The sequence below is a fragment of the Triticum dicoccoides genome, chromosome 3A (genome assembly GCF_002162155.2).
Source record: "Triticum dicoccoides isolate Atlit2015 ecotype Zavitan chromosome 3A, WEW_v2.0, whole genome shotgun sequence".
Taxonomy (NCBI): domain Eukaryota; kingdom Viridiplantae; phylum Streptophyta; class Magnoliopsida; order Poales; family Poaceae; genus Triticum; species Triticum dicoccoides.
In genome coordinates, this window is record NC_041384.1 from 758302517 (window position 1) to 758317030 (window position 14514).

Genomic DNA, 14514 nt, shown 5'->3' on the forward strand with positions numbered 1-14514 from the left:
GATGAATAGTTCCCGGTGGGGGTGGATGAACAGGACCCCGTGGTGTTGCCTCTGGATGAACAGGACCCCGATCGATCGAGCCGGTTAGGGCTGGATGAATAGGACCCCGTGGAGGGCCGGATGAACAGGACCACCCCGTGGAGGGCAGGATGAACAGTAGATGGTGGAGGGCAGGATGAACAGTAGCTCGTGGAGGGGTGGTTGAACAGGAGCCTGTGGAGAGGGCTGGTTGAACAGTAGCCGATGGAGTAGCGCGCGGTGGAGGCTGGATGAACAGGAGTCCATGGATGAACAGTCACAGGTGGAGGCTGGAGGAGGTCGACGGTGGATGAACAGTAGCTCATGGAGGCTCGAGGGGGTCGACGGTGGAGATGAACAATATCCCGTGGAGTCCCGTTTAGCGGTACGCCACACCCCTCCCGATGAATAGGGCCCCCGTTTCAACCGTAGCGCTCCAACACAAGTCCGTTTCGTTCGTTTTGCGGTATGCCACACCCCTCCCGATCAATAGGACCCCCGTTTCGACCATAGGATGTTTGTTTCATCCGTTTTGCGGTACACCAGACCCCTCCCGATGAACAGGATCTCGTTTCGAACGTGGCCGGTCGAATACAAAGCCGTTTCCTCCGTTCTGCAGTACGCCAGGCCTCGTTTCTGTCGCCTGTTCCGTCCAAGCCCTCCCGATGAACACGAGGCATTCCGTTGCCTCCCCATGAACACGACGCATTCCGTTGTCTCCCCATGAACACGACGAAGACGCTGTTTCTTCGTTCCGACTCAGCCATGTACATGAGCCCTGGCCGTACGTATGCGCGAGTAGGCGTTCGAGACCCCGCCCATATGTACACATACGTGGCGGTATTTTATTTCTTGCACCCTGGCCGCCTCTACTACGACACGTGCGCGCCTCTACATCGACCAGTATATATGTACGTACACGTTTGCGACCAGAATGACAACGCTGCGTGCGCTTCAACCAGGTGGGTCCCGACTGTTAGGCACTTCCTTGCGTGCGAAGATGTAGCTGGTGGGTCCCAGCAGTCAGGGGGAGAAATACGGTGGCCCGTCCGATGGGTCCCGCTGTCAGGTGGAGGAATAATTATTTTGCACATAGTAAGGAGGAACCTCCTTGCTGCGGCCGTGGACCCAGCTGTCAGCCTCTCCACGTACAGTCCACGTCCGATGGAAGCCGTTCCTTGACCATGTTGACCACGCCGCACCGAGAGCAGCAGAGCGGTGGACGATGGCGAGGCCTGGGAAGGGGACGATGCGGAGCCGGGGAAGACGCGCCAATGGATGCCCACGCGTAGAGGAGTACGAGGGTTCACTGGTTCGCTGCAGTGTGAGACTGCCGTCGCCGCAGAATAACAGGGGGTGTGGGTGAGTAGAGGGATGGCCTGGCCAGTGGTGGGAGTAGTACGGGGCGGTGAGGCCTCCGCCGCATCGCCGCCGGCCACGGGAGGCAGGAGCACGAGGTACGACCGACGCTGGTTTGGGCGGCTGGAGCAAGAAGACCAGAGGTTGAAGAAGCACTACAACCATTGGATGGACATCGTACGGTCACTGGAGCTACAATCGTGCATATTGACTAAGTTGACAAAGCCCTCCGTACCCGTCAACTTAGTAGGCCCACAAGTCAGCCTGCCACTATACTGGGTCCTAGCTAACAGTGGGAGTATTCATTTTTTTTGTGCGTAATAAGGAGGCACTTCCTTGTGTGCGAAGATATAGCTGGTGGGTCCGAGCTGTCAGCGGCGGTAACGTTTTTTTGGGAAATACAGAGGCCCTTTCGGTGGGTCCCTGATGTTAAGTGGAGGCATCATTATTTTGCGCGTAATAAGGAGGCATTTCCTTGCGTGCGGCTATGGACCCAGCTGTCGGCCTCTCCATGTAAAGTCCACTTCATATGCATGTCGATCGTTGACCACGTTGACCAGGCCGCGCCGAGAGCACCAGGGCGGTGGACGACGGCAAGGCCTAGGAAGGGGACGACACGGAGGCAGGGAAGACTCGGCAGTTGTTTCCCACGTGGAGGGGAGTATGACTGTACGAGGGTTTACTGGTTCGTCTACCGTCGCCGAAGAATAATAGCAGGTGTGGGTGAGTAGAGGGATGGCTAGGCCAGCGATGGGAGTAGGGTCGGGCGGTGAGGCCCGCGCGGCAGCACAGCCGGCCGGGAGAAGGAGGGAGCAGGCAGTCCCGTCGGCGCTTGTTTGAGCGGCTGGAGTAGGAAGAGCAGAGATTGAAGAAGCACGACGGTCGTTGGATGGACATCCAACAGTCAGTGCTTGTGTGTCAACCTTTTTTTAGGAAAGCCTCAAATCTGTGGAAAATAGCATACAACCCATTTGCCATTATTTCTAATAATTTACAGCCCATTTGCTAATTCTTAAGGTTTTTTTGGATCCCATATTCTTTTTGTTAGCATTACAGCCCATATTGTGGCAACAGTTAAAAAATTATACGAATTTTTGCATATTTCGGTGCGGTCCGAACTGTTTTTAATCCCGAAATTTCGACTCACATTCAAACTGATTTTAAAAATAAATGTATATCAATATAAAATCCAACAAATTCTCCACGCATAAAAATTAATGTAATTTAAAATCTTGAAATGAAAAAAAAGATATTTGAAACAAATTATCGATTTGATGTGTTTTAAAAATGTACAACCCATCTCTCATTACTGATGGGCCATTTTCTCGGCTAGCCGAATGAAAGCTCTCCTCGTATTGAAAGATTTGCAGCCCAACAGGCCTGATAGAGCGACTTACTTGGCAAATCCCAAAAAAACTGGGATGTGGCCGTGGACCCAGCTGTCAGCCTCTCCACGTACAGTACTCTTCCGATGGAAGTCATTCCTTAACCACGTTGACCACGCCGCGCAGAGAGCACCACAGCGGTGGACGACGGCAAGGCCTAGGAAGGGGACGATGCAGCAGTAGAAGCCCGCGCGGAGAGGACTATGAGGGTTCACTGGTTCGGCTGCGGTGTGAGGCTGCCGTCGCCGCAGGGCCTGGCCAGCGGCGGGAATAGTAGGGGGCGGCGAGGCCTCTGCGGCTGCTGATGACCCACAAGTATAGGGGATCTATTGTAGTCCTTTCGATAAGTAAGAGTGTCGAACCCAACGAGGAGCAGAAGGAAATGATAAGCGGTTTTCAGCAAGGTATTCTCTGCAAGTACTGAAATAAGTGGTAACAGATAGTTTTGTGATATGATAAATTGTAACGACCAACAAGTAACAAAAGTAAATAAAGTGCTGCAAGGTGGCCCAATCCTTTTGTAGCAAAGGACAAGCCAGAACAAACTCTTATAATAGGAAAAGCGCTCCCGAGGACACATGGGAATATTGTCAAGCTAGTTTTCATCACGTTCATATGATTCGCGTTCCATACTTTGATAATTTGATATGTGGGTGGACCGGTGCTTGGGTGCTGTTCTTACTTGAACAAGCATCCCGCTTATGATTAACCTCTATTGCAAGCATCCGCAACTACAACAAAAGTATTAAGGTAAACCTAACCATGGCATGAAACATATGGATCCAAATCAGCCCCTTACAAAGCAACGCATAAACTAGGGTTTAAGCTTCTGTCACTCTAGCAACCCATCATCTACTTATTACTTCCCAATGCCTTCCTCTAGGCCCAAATAATGGTGAAGTGTTATGTAGTCAACGTTCACATAACACCACTAGAGGCTAGACAACATACATCTTATCAAAATATCAAACGAATACCAAATTCACATGACTACTCATAGCAAGACTTCTCCCTTGTCCTCAGGAACGAACGTAATTACTCACAAAGGATATTTATGTTCATAATCAGAGGGGTAATAATATGCATCTAGGATCTGAACATATGATCTTCCACCAATTAAACCAACTAGCATCAACTACAAGGAGTAATCAACACTACTAGCAACCTACTAGCACCAATCCCGGACTTTGAGACAAGAATTGGATACAAGAGATGAACTAGGGTTTGGAGATGAGATGGTGCTGGTGAAGATGTTGATGGAGATTGCCCACTCCCGATGAGAGGAGCGTTGGTGATGACGATGGTGATGATTTCCCCCTCCGGGAAGGAAGTATCCCCGGCAGAACAGCTCTGCCGGAGCTCTAGATTGGATCCGCCAAGGTTTCGCCTCGTGGCGGCGGAGTCTCGTCCCGAAAAGTTCCTCCTTATTTTTTTCTCATCGAAAGACCTCATATAGGAGAAGATGGGCATCGGGGAGCCACCAGGGGGCCCACGAGACAGGGGGCGCGCCTTAGGGGGGGGGCGCCCCCACCCTCGTGAGCAGGGTGTGGGCCCCCTGGCCTTCATCTTTGGCGTGGATTTTTCTTTGTTTCTTTTAAGACGTTCTGTGGAGTTTGAAGACTTTTGGAGTTGCGCGGAATAGGTCTCTAATATTTGCTCCTTTTCCAGACCAGAATTCCAGCTGCCGGCATTCTCCCTCTTTATGTAAACCTTGTAAAATAAGAGTGAATAGCCATAAGTATTGTGACATAAAGTGAAATAGCAGTCCATAATGCAATAAATATCGATATAAAAGCATGATGCAAAATGGACGTATCGACTCCCCCAAGCTTAGACCTCGCTTGTCCTCAAGCGAAAAGCCGATAATAATAAATATGTCCTCATGTTTAGAGGTAGAGGTGTCGATAAAAATAAAATACGGACATGAAGGCATCATGATTATTCTTATAACAGCAACATATATAGGTTTTGTCATATGATTACTTATGTTCAAGTGATGATCTATTCACAATGCAAAATTATAAATCAAAAACCTTATTGGACTCCGACAAACTACAATCTCAGTGATTGAAACAACTGCAATTTATCATAACATCGGAAAGTGCCTATGTCAGAGCTGAAAAGCAAGTCCACACACTCAACTATCATTTAGTCCTCCATAATTGCTAACACTCACGCGATACTTGTGGTTACAGAGTTTTAATCGGACACAGAGAAAGATAGGGGCTTATAGTTTTGCCCCACAACCTTTTACCTCAAGGGTAATGTCAACAATAATGGTTCATGCTCCCCTACATCCAATTAGATATATATATATATCATGGTCTTTCCAACATGCTGAGCTTGCCAAAGGATAAAATAAAAAAAGAAAAGGTGAAGATCACCATGACTCTTGCATAAGGTAGAAGATAATAATAAAGGATAGGCCCTTCGCAGAGGGAAGCAGAGGTTGCCATGCGCTTTTATGGTTGGATGTATAAAATCTCAATGTGAAAGAACACCACTTTATATTGCCCCTTGTGATATGAACCTTTATTATGCAGTCCGTCGCTTTTATTACTTCCACATCACAAGCTCGTATAAAGCTTATTTCTCCCACACCAATCAATCATACATATTTAGAGCAATTTTTATTGCTTTGCACCGATGACAACTTACTTGAAGGATCTTACTCAATCCATAGGTAGATATGGTGGACTTTCATGGCAAAACTGGTTTAGGGATATTTGGAAGCACAAGTAGCATTTCTACTTGGTGCTGGGAATTTGGCTAGCATGAGGAGGAAAGGCAAGCTCAACAAGTTAGAGGAACCATGACAACATACTTTATCTCAGATATAAGAAAGACATAACTCATTACGTTGTCTTCCTTATCCAACATCAACTCTTTAGCATGTCATATTTTAATGAGAGCTCCCATCATTAAAGATGTCAATGATAATATATCTATATGTGAAACCTCTCTTTCCTTATTACTTCCTATTAATTGCAACAATGACCAAAGCTATGTCTGCCAACTCCCAACAACTTTTAATCATCATACTCTTTCTATGTGAAGTCATTACTCTCAATAAGATAAATATGAACTTTTTGTTTCTTTTATTCTTTTCTTCTTTCTTTTTATTCACCCAAGATCATGGAAAAATAATAAAGCCCTTGACTCGACACTAATCTTTATTATATATAACTCACGGACTCGATTATATAGAGGGATCATAAAGCAAAACTCAAAACTAGATCATGCCATAAACTGTATTCTACTAGATCAAGATACTACTAATAGGATCGAACTAAGAAAACGGTAAAGATAGGAGTTGTGATGGTGATACGATACCGGGGCACCTCCCCCAAGCTTGGCAGTTGCCAAGGGGGGTGCCCATACCCATGTGATCATGTCTCCTTCTTTGTTGTTGGTGTAATATTCTTGGCAATTATTCCTCTCAGGATACGGTTCTCCTCCTCAAGCTTATTGACTTGCTGCTTGAGGTCCATTATTTCCTTACGAAGGTTTCCTGTGACAGCTAAAGCTCCTTGCACCTAAGGGTGTTGCATAGCTGCGGGAGAACAAGTGACACTCCTCTTCATATTTTCATAAGTAAGAAATCTAACATTAGAAGGGATAACCGAGTTTGGAATAGCTGAGCTCTGTAGTTCCCCCATCGTGAACCCAGCTCGGAGGCGAGAGGTGACTTCTTGATCCTCCATAGCATCTACTCTCATCAAGTCAGCCTCCATCTCCTCCTCCGTTGCTGGCCCAAAGTGGTCAGCATCGCTGTTTTCCCTTTGTTCCGGTGCCGGATTAGATACCCGGCTCTCCCCGATTGACTCTTGAGAAGACATCTTGCTCTAATCTGCAGCAGCAACAGCTCGAAAACAAAAACAGAGGATATTTACGTGATACAGGAGTCAAAACCTTTGGGAGGATATATAATGAATTTTTACCAACCAAAATACGTAACGTGCAAGAAAACGGAGTCCGGAAAGAACACAAGGCGCTCACGAGGTAGGGGGGCGCGCCCACCACCCTCGTGGGGCCCTCGTGTCCTTCCCGGACTGCTACTTATTTTCTATTTTTCTAAATATTCCAAAACGGAGAAATATTTCTTTAAAAATTGTTTTGGAGTCGGTTTACTTTCCGTACCACATACCTATTCCTTTTCGGAGTCTGAAACGTTCCGGAAAGTGTCCCTTATGTATTCCTCCGGGGTTATGGTTTCAATAATATTGGTTTCAACATTTATGGGATTACCTGAGATATAATGTTTAATTCGTTGACCGTTTACCACCTTTGGATTTGTGCCCTCGAAGTTGTTGATTTTTATGGCACCGGAACGATAGACCTCCTCGATGACGTAGGGGCCTTCCCATTTAGAGAGAAGTTTTCCTGCAAAAAATCTTAAACGAGAGTTGTATAGCAATACATAATCACCTACATTAAACTCACGCTTTTGTATCCTTTTGTCATGCCATCTTTTAAATTTTTCTTTAAACAACTTGGCATTTTCATAAGCTTGGGTTCTCCATTCATCAAGTGAGCTAATATCAAATAACCTCTTTTCACCGGCAAGTTTAAAATCATAGTTGAGCTCTTTAATAGCCCAATATGCCTTATGTTCTAGTTCGAGAGGTAAGTGACATGCTTTTCCATAGACCATTTTATACAGGGACATACCCATAGGATTTTTGTATGCAGTTCTATAAGCCCATAATGCATCATCAAGTTTCTTAGACCAATTCTTTCTAGGCCTATTGAGAGTCTTCTACAAAATTAATTTGAGCTCTCTATTGCTCAACTCTACTTGAGCACTAGACTGTGGGTGATAAGGGGATGCAATTCTATGATTAACATCATATTTAGCAAGCATTTTACGGAAAGCGCCATGAATAAAGTGTGAACCACCATTAGTCATTAAATATCTAGGGACTCCAAACCTCAGAAAAATAACTTCCTTACGCATTTTAATAGAAGTGTTATGATCAGCACTACTAGTTGGAATAGCTTCTACCCACTTAGTAACGTAATCAACAACAACTAAAATATGTGTGTATCCATTAGAGGCAGGAAAAGGTCCCATATAATCAAAGCCCCAAACATCAAACGGTTCAGTAACAAGTGAATAATTCATAGGCATTTCTTGACGTGTACTAATATTACCAATTCTTTTACATTCATCACAAGACAAGACAAACTTACGGGCATCCTTGAAGAGAGTAGGCCAATAAAAACCAGATTGCAATACCTTATGTGGAGTTCTATCTCCAGCGTGGTGTCCTCCATAAGACTCGGAATGACACTTGCGTAGGATCTGTTCCTGTTCATGCTCAGGTACACAACGCCTAATAACACCATCTACTCCTTCTTTATAAAGATGTGGGTCATCCCAAAAGTAATGTATCAAATCATAGAAGAACTTTTTCTTTTGTTGGTATGTGAAGATAGGTGGTATAAACTTAGCAACAATATAATTAGCATAATCAGCATACCATGGAGTACTACGAGAAGTACTTATAACATTTAATTGCTCATCAGGAAAGTCATCATTAATTGGTAGTGGGTCATCAAGAATATTTTCTAACCTAGACAAGTTGTCTGCAACAGGGTTCTCAGCTCCCTTTCTATCAACAATATGCAAATCAAATTCTTGTAGCAAGAGAACCCATCTAATAAGTCTAGGTCTAGCATCTTTATTTTCCATAAGATATTTAATAGCAGCATGATCTGTTTGAATAGTTACTTTAGAATCAACAATATAAGATCTGAACTTATCACAAGCAAATACAACTGCTAAAAGTTCTTTTTCAGTAGTAGCATAATTTTTTGAGCATTGTCTATAGTCTTACTAGCATAATGAATAACATTTAATTTCTTATTGACTCTTTGCCCTAGAACAGCACCTACAGCATAACCACTAGCATCACACATAATTTCAAAGGGTAAATTCCAATTAGGTGGCTGAACAATAGGTGCAGAGACTAATGCTTTCTTAAGTATTTCAAATGCTTCTACACAATCATCATCAAAGACAAATGGTATATCTTTTTGCAATAAATTAGTCAGAGGCCGAGAAATTTTTGAGAAGTCCTTAATGAACCTCCTATAAAACCCGGCATGACCAAGGAAACTTCTTATACCTTTGATGTCCTTGGGACATGGCATCTTTCCAATAGCATCAACCTTGGCTTTATCAACTTCAATACCTCTTTCGGAAACTTTGTGCCCCAAAACAATACCTTCATTAACCATAAAGTAGCACTTTTCCCAATTCAAGACAAGATTAGTTTCTTCACATCTCTGCAAAACTCGATCAAGATTGCTCAAGCAATCGTCAAAAGAGGAACCATAGACAAAAAAGTCGTCCATGAAAACCTCACAAATCTTTTCACAAAAGTCAAAGAATATAGCCATCATGCATCTTTGAAAGGTAGCAGGTGCATTACATAAACCAAAAGGCATACTTCTATAAGCAAAAGTACCAAAAGGGCATGTAAAAGTAGTCTTTGATTGATCTTTAACCGACACAGGTATTTGAGAGAAAACAGAATAACCATCTAGATAGCAATGGTGTGTGTGTTTGCATAATCTTTCTAGCATTTGATCAATAGAAGGTAAGGGGTAATGATCTTTCTTAGTAGCTTTATTTAATTTGCGGAAATCAATTACCATCCTATAACCTGTGATAATTCTTTGTGGAATCAATTCATCTTTATCATTAGGAACAACAGTAATACCTCCCTTCTTAGGGACACAATGGACAGGACTTACCCACTCACTATCAGCAACGGGGTAGATTATACCTGCCTCCAGAAGCTTTAGTATTTCTTTTCTTACCACTTCTTTCATTTTAGGATTTAGACGTTGTTGAGGATCACGAACTGGTTTGGCATCTGCTTCCAAATTTATTTTATGTTGGCATAGAGTGGGACTAATGCCCTTAAGATCATCAAGAGTATATCCAATAGCAGCACGATGCTTCTTCAGTGTTTTCAATAATCTTTCTTCTTCATGCTCTGAAAGGTTAGCACTAATAATAACATGATATATCTTCTTTTCATCAAGATAAGCATATTTAAGATTATCAGGCAAAGGTTTAAGCTCGAGCCCGGGATCACCCTTGGGTGGAGGAGGATCCCCTAGGATTTCAACAGGCAAGTTGTGTTTCAGAACAGGTTCCTGTTTAAAGAATACTTCATCTATTTCCCTTCTTTCATTCATGAACATATCATTTTCATGGGCTAGCAAATAGTGTTCTAAAGGATCACTAGGAGGTACTGCAATAGAACCAAGACCAATAATTTCATCCTTACTAGGTAATTCTTCCTCACGATGTTGTTTACTAAATTTAGAGAAATTAAACTCATGGACCATATCATCCAAGCCAACAGTAACAACATTCTTTGTGCAATCTATGGTAGCATTGGCAATATTTAAGAAGGGTCTACCAAATATAATGGGACAAAAACTATCTTGTGGGGAACCAAGAACAAGAAAATCAGTAGGATATTTAGTTTTCCCACACAAGACTTCAGCATCTCTGACAATTCCCATTGCTGAAATAGTATCTCTATTGGCAAGTTTAATTGTGACATCAATATCTTCTAACTCAGCAGGTGCAATTTCATTCTTAATTTCTTCATAAAAAGTATGCGGTATAACACTAGCACTAGCACCCATATCACATAAGCCTTGATAACAATGATCTCCTATTTTAACAGAAATAACAGGCACGCCTACCACGGGTCTATGTTTATCTTTAGCACAAGGTTTAGCAATTCTAGCAGTTTCACCTTTGAACTGAATAACATGCCCATCAATATTATTAGACAAGAGATCCTTAACAATAGCAATATTAGGTTCTATTTTAACTTGTTCAGGAGGTGTATCAGTTCTAATATTGCTTTTACAAACAACAGTTGAAGCTTTAGCATGATCCTTTATTCTAATAGGGAAAGGTGGTTTCTCAATATAAGAAGTAGGAACAATAGGATCATTATAAGTGACAGTCTTTTCTTCAACTTTAATAGGTGCAGCTACTTTTACTTCTATGGGGGGGATGATATTTAAACCACTTCTCCTTAGGGAGATCAACATAAGTAGCAAAAGATTCACAGAAAGAAGCTACTATCTCAGAGTCAAGTCCATATTTAGTGCTAAACTTACGGAAAATATCGGTATCCATGAAAGATTTAACACAATCAAACTTAGGTGTCATACCTAACTCCTTACCTTCGTCGAGGTCCCAATCTTCAGAGTTGCGTTTAATTCTATCCAATAAATTCCATCCGAATTCAATAGTCTTCATCATAAAAGAGCCAGCACAAGAAGTATCGAGCATGTTGCGATTGTTTTCAGAAAGCCAAGCATAAAAACTTTGCATAATTATTTCTCTCGGGAGCTCATGATTGGGGCATGAATATAACATTGATTTAAGCCTCCCCCAAGCTTGAGTGATGCTTTCTCCTTCGCGATGCCAGAAATTATATATGTAATTGCGATCATGATGAACAAGATGCATAGGGTAATACTTTTTATGAAATTCCAACTTCAATCTTTTATAGTCCCAGAATCTGATATCATCACATAGCCTATACCATATCAATGCGTCTCCCTTCAAAGATAAAGGGAAGACCTTCTTCTTAGCAACATCATCGGGTATACCTGCAAGATTAAATAATCCACAAACTTCATCCACATATATTAAGTGCTCATCAGGATGCTTTGTTCCATCTCCTGTAAAAGGGTTAGCAAGTAGTTTTTCCATCATAGCCGCAAGAAATTCAAAAGGAGTTTCATTTTCAATAGGTTCAGCAGGTTGAGGAGCAACTCTTTGCTCTACTGGATGGGGTGAAGATACCCCCAACAAGCCCCTTAGAGAATTACTTTCCATAGTAACAAGTGACAATAAATTTCAGCACACTATATAAATTTTTCCTTACCAAATTCCACCTACCAAAGGCGCTACACTCCCCGGCAACGGTGCCATAAAAGAGTCTTGATGACCCACAAGTATAGGGGATCTATCGTAGTCCTTTCGATGAGTAAGAGTGTCGAACCCAATGAGGAGCAGAAGGAAATGATAAGCGGTTTTCAGCAAGGTATTCTCTGCAAGTACTGAAATAAGTGGTAACAGATAGTTTTGTGATATGATAAATTGTAACGAGCAACAAGTAACAAAAGTAAATAAAGTGCATCAAGGTGGCCCAATCCTTTTGTAGCAAAGGACAAGCCAGAACAAACTCTTATAATAGGAAAAGCGCTCCCGAGGACACATGTGAATATCTTCAAGCTAGTCTTCATCACGTTCATATGATTCGCGTTCGATACTTTGATAATTTGATATGTGCGTGGACCGGAGCTTGGGTGCTGTTCTTACTTGAACAAGCATCCCACTTATGATTAACCTCTATTGCAAGCATCCGCAACTACAACAAAAGTATTAAGGTATAACTAACCATAGCATGAAACATATGGATCCAAATCAGCCCCTTATGAAGAAACGCATAAACTAGGGTTTAAGCTTCTGTCACTCTAGCAACCCATCATCTTCTTATTACTTCCAAATGCCTTCCTCTAGGCCCAAATAACGGTGAAGTGTTATGTAGTCGACGTTCACATAACACCACTAGAGGCTAGACAACATATATCTTATCAAAATATCAAACGAATACCAAATTCACATGACTACTCATAGCAAGACTTCTCCCTTGTCCTCAGGAATGAACGTAATTACTCACAAAGCATATTTATGTTCATAATAAGAGGGGTAATAATATGCATATAGGATCTGAACATATGATCTTCCACCAATTAAACCAACTAGCATCAACTACAAGGAGTAATCAACACTACTAGCAACCTACTAGCACCAATCCTGGACTTTGAGACAAGAATTGGATACAAGAGATGAACTAGGGTTTGGAGATGAGATGGTGCTGGTGAAGATGTTGATGGAGATTGGCCTCTCCCGATGAGAGGAGCGTTGGTGATGATTTCCCCCTCCGGGAAGGAAGTATCCCCGGCAGAACAGCTCTGCCGGAGCTCTAGATTGGATCCGCCAAGGTTCCGCCTCGTGGCGGCGGAGTCTCGTCCTGAAAAGTTCCTCCTTATTTTTTCTCATTGGAAGACCTCATATAGGAGAAGATGGGTGTCGGTGTCAAAACCGGCGGATCTCGGGTATTGGGTCCCGAACTGTGTGTCTAGGCCGGATGGTAACAGGAGGCGAGGGACACGAAGTTTTACCCAGGTTCGGGCCCTCTCTATGGAGGTAAAACCCTACGTCCTGCATGATTAATAATGATGATATGGGTAGTACAAGAGTAGATCTACCACGAGATCGAGGAGGCTAAACCCTAGAAGCTAGCCTATGGTATGATTGTTGATGTGTATGTTGTCCTACGGACTAAAACCCTCCGATTTATATAGACACCGGAGAGGGTTAGGGTTACACAAAGTTGGTTACAATGGTAGGAGATCTTCATATCCGTATCGCCAAGCTTGCCTTCCACGCCAAGGAAAGTCCCTTCCGGACATGGGACAGAGTCTTCAATCTTGTATCTTCATAGTCTAGGAGTCCGGCTGAAGGTATAGTCCGGCTATCCGAACACCCCCTAATCCAGGACTCCCTCAGTAGCCCCTGAACCAGGCTTCAATGACGACGAGTCCGGCGCGCAGATTGTTTTCGGCATTGCAAGGCGGGTTCCTCCTCCAAGTACTTCATAGAAGATTTTGAACACAAAGATAGTGTCCGGCTCTGCAAAATAAGTTTCCACACATTGCCATAGAGAGAATAATATCTACACACAAATCTAATCTGCTGACATATTTCGTAGTGTGTCACACCACGGCCAAGCCTTTATCCGAGTCGTTTCACTATCCCACCTCAGCGCGTCATGCGAGGCGGTTTCCTTGGCAAGTCTTGTTAAAGCAGAGATCGTGTCCCCTTATTCCGGGATTCTCATCAATACGGGCATGGGTAACCCAACCGCTTCTAGGACTCCTAGATTATAGGCGAGTCCAAGCGGACACGGAGAGGACGCTTGATATTCACCCTCTTTATAAAGGGGACAAGGCTTTTATTTTTCCCTCCCGTGCTCAATCGAATCCTTCCCCCACCTCAAGCTCAAACGCCCGAAGTTCACGTCAGGTGCTCCGAACCTTCAGTCATGTATGGATCTAGCCTTCAAGGCCAATGGGTGCCTTCCTCCGTCACGGAAGAAGACATCAAAAAGTTGAGGGAGGCCAAATATCTGACTGCCGAGATTTTGCATTGGCTGCCTCCCCGAGGGCAGGCCATTCCCACCCCCGAACCCAACGAGAACGTCGTGTTCGTCTCCCACTTCCTCCGAGGTCTAGGTCTTGCTCTGGATCCTTTCGTCAGGGGTATGATGTTTTATTACGGGCTAGACTTCCATGATCTAGCTCCGGACTCTTTTCTTCATATCACGACATTTATTGTCGTGTGCGAGGCCTTCCTCCGGGTTACCCCTCACTTTGGCCTCTGGCTTAAGACCTTTGAAGTGAAGCCGAAGATGATCGAGGGGCAACATGCAGCGTTTGGAGGTGCCTCAATACGCAAGATGACGGGAGCTCCGTGGCCCAAAGGTTCCATCCCAGAGGTGTCTGAATTGTGGCAACAGGAATGGTTCTACATCACGGCTCCTAGAAGTGCCAAGTGGGCGGCCGCCCCTATTTTCTGCCCGGGCCCTCCACCACAACTGATGTCATGGATCAGCAGAGGTCTGAGCTGGGGGCCAGC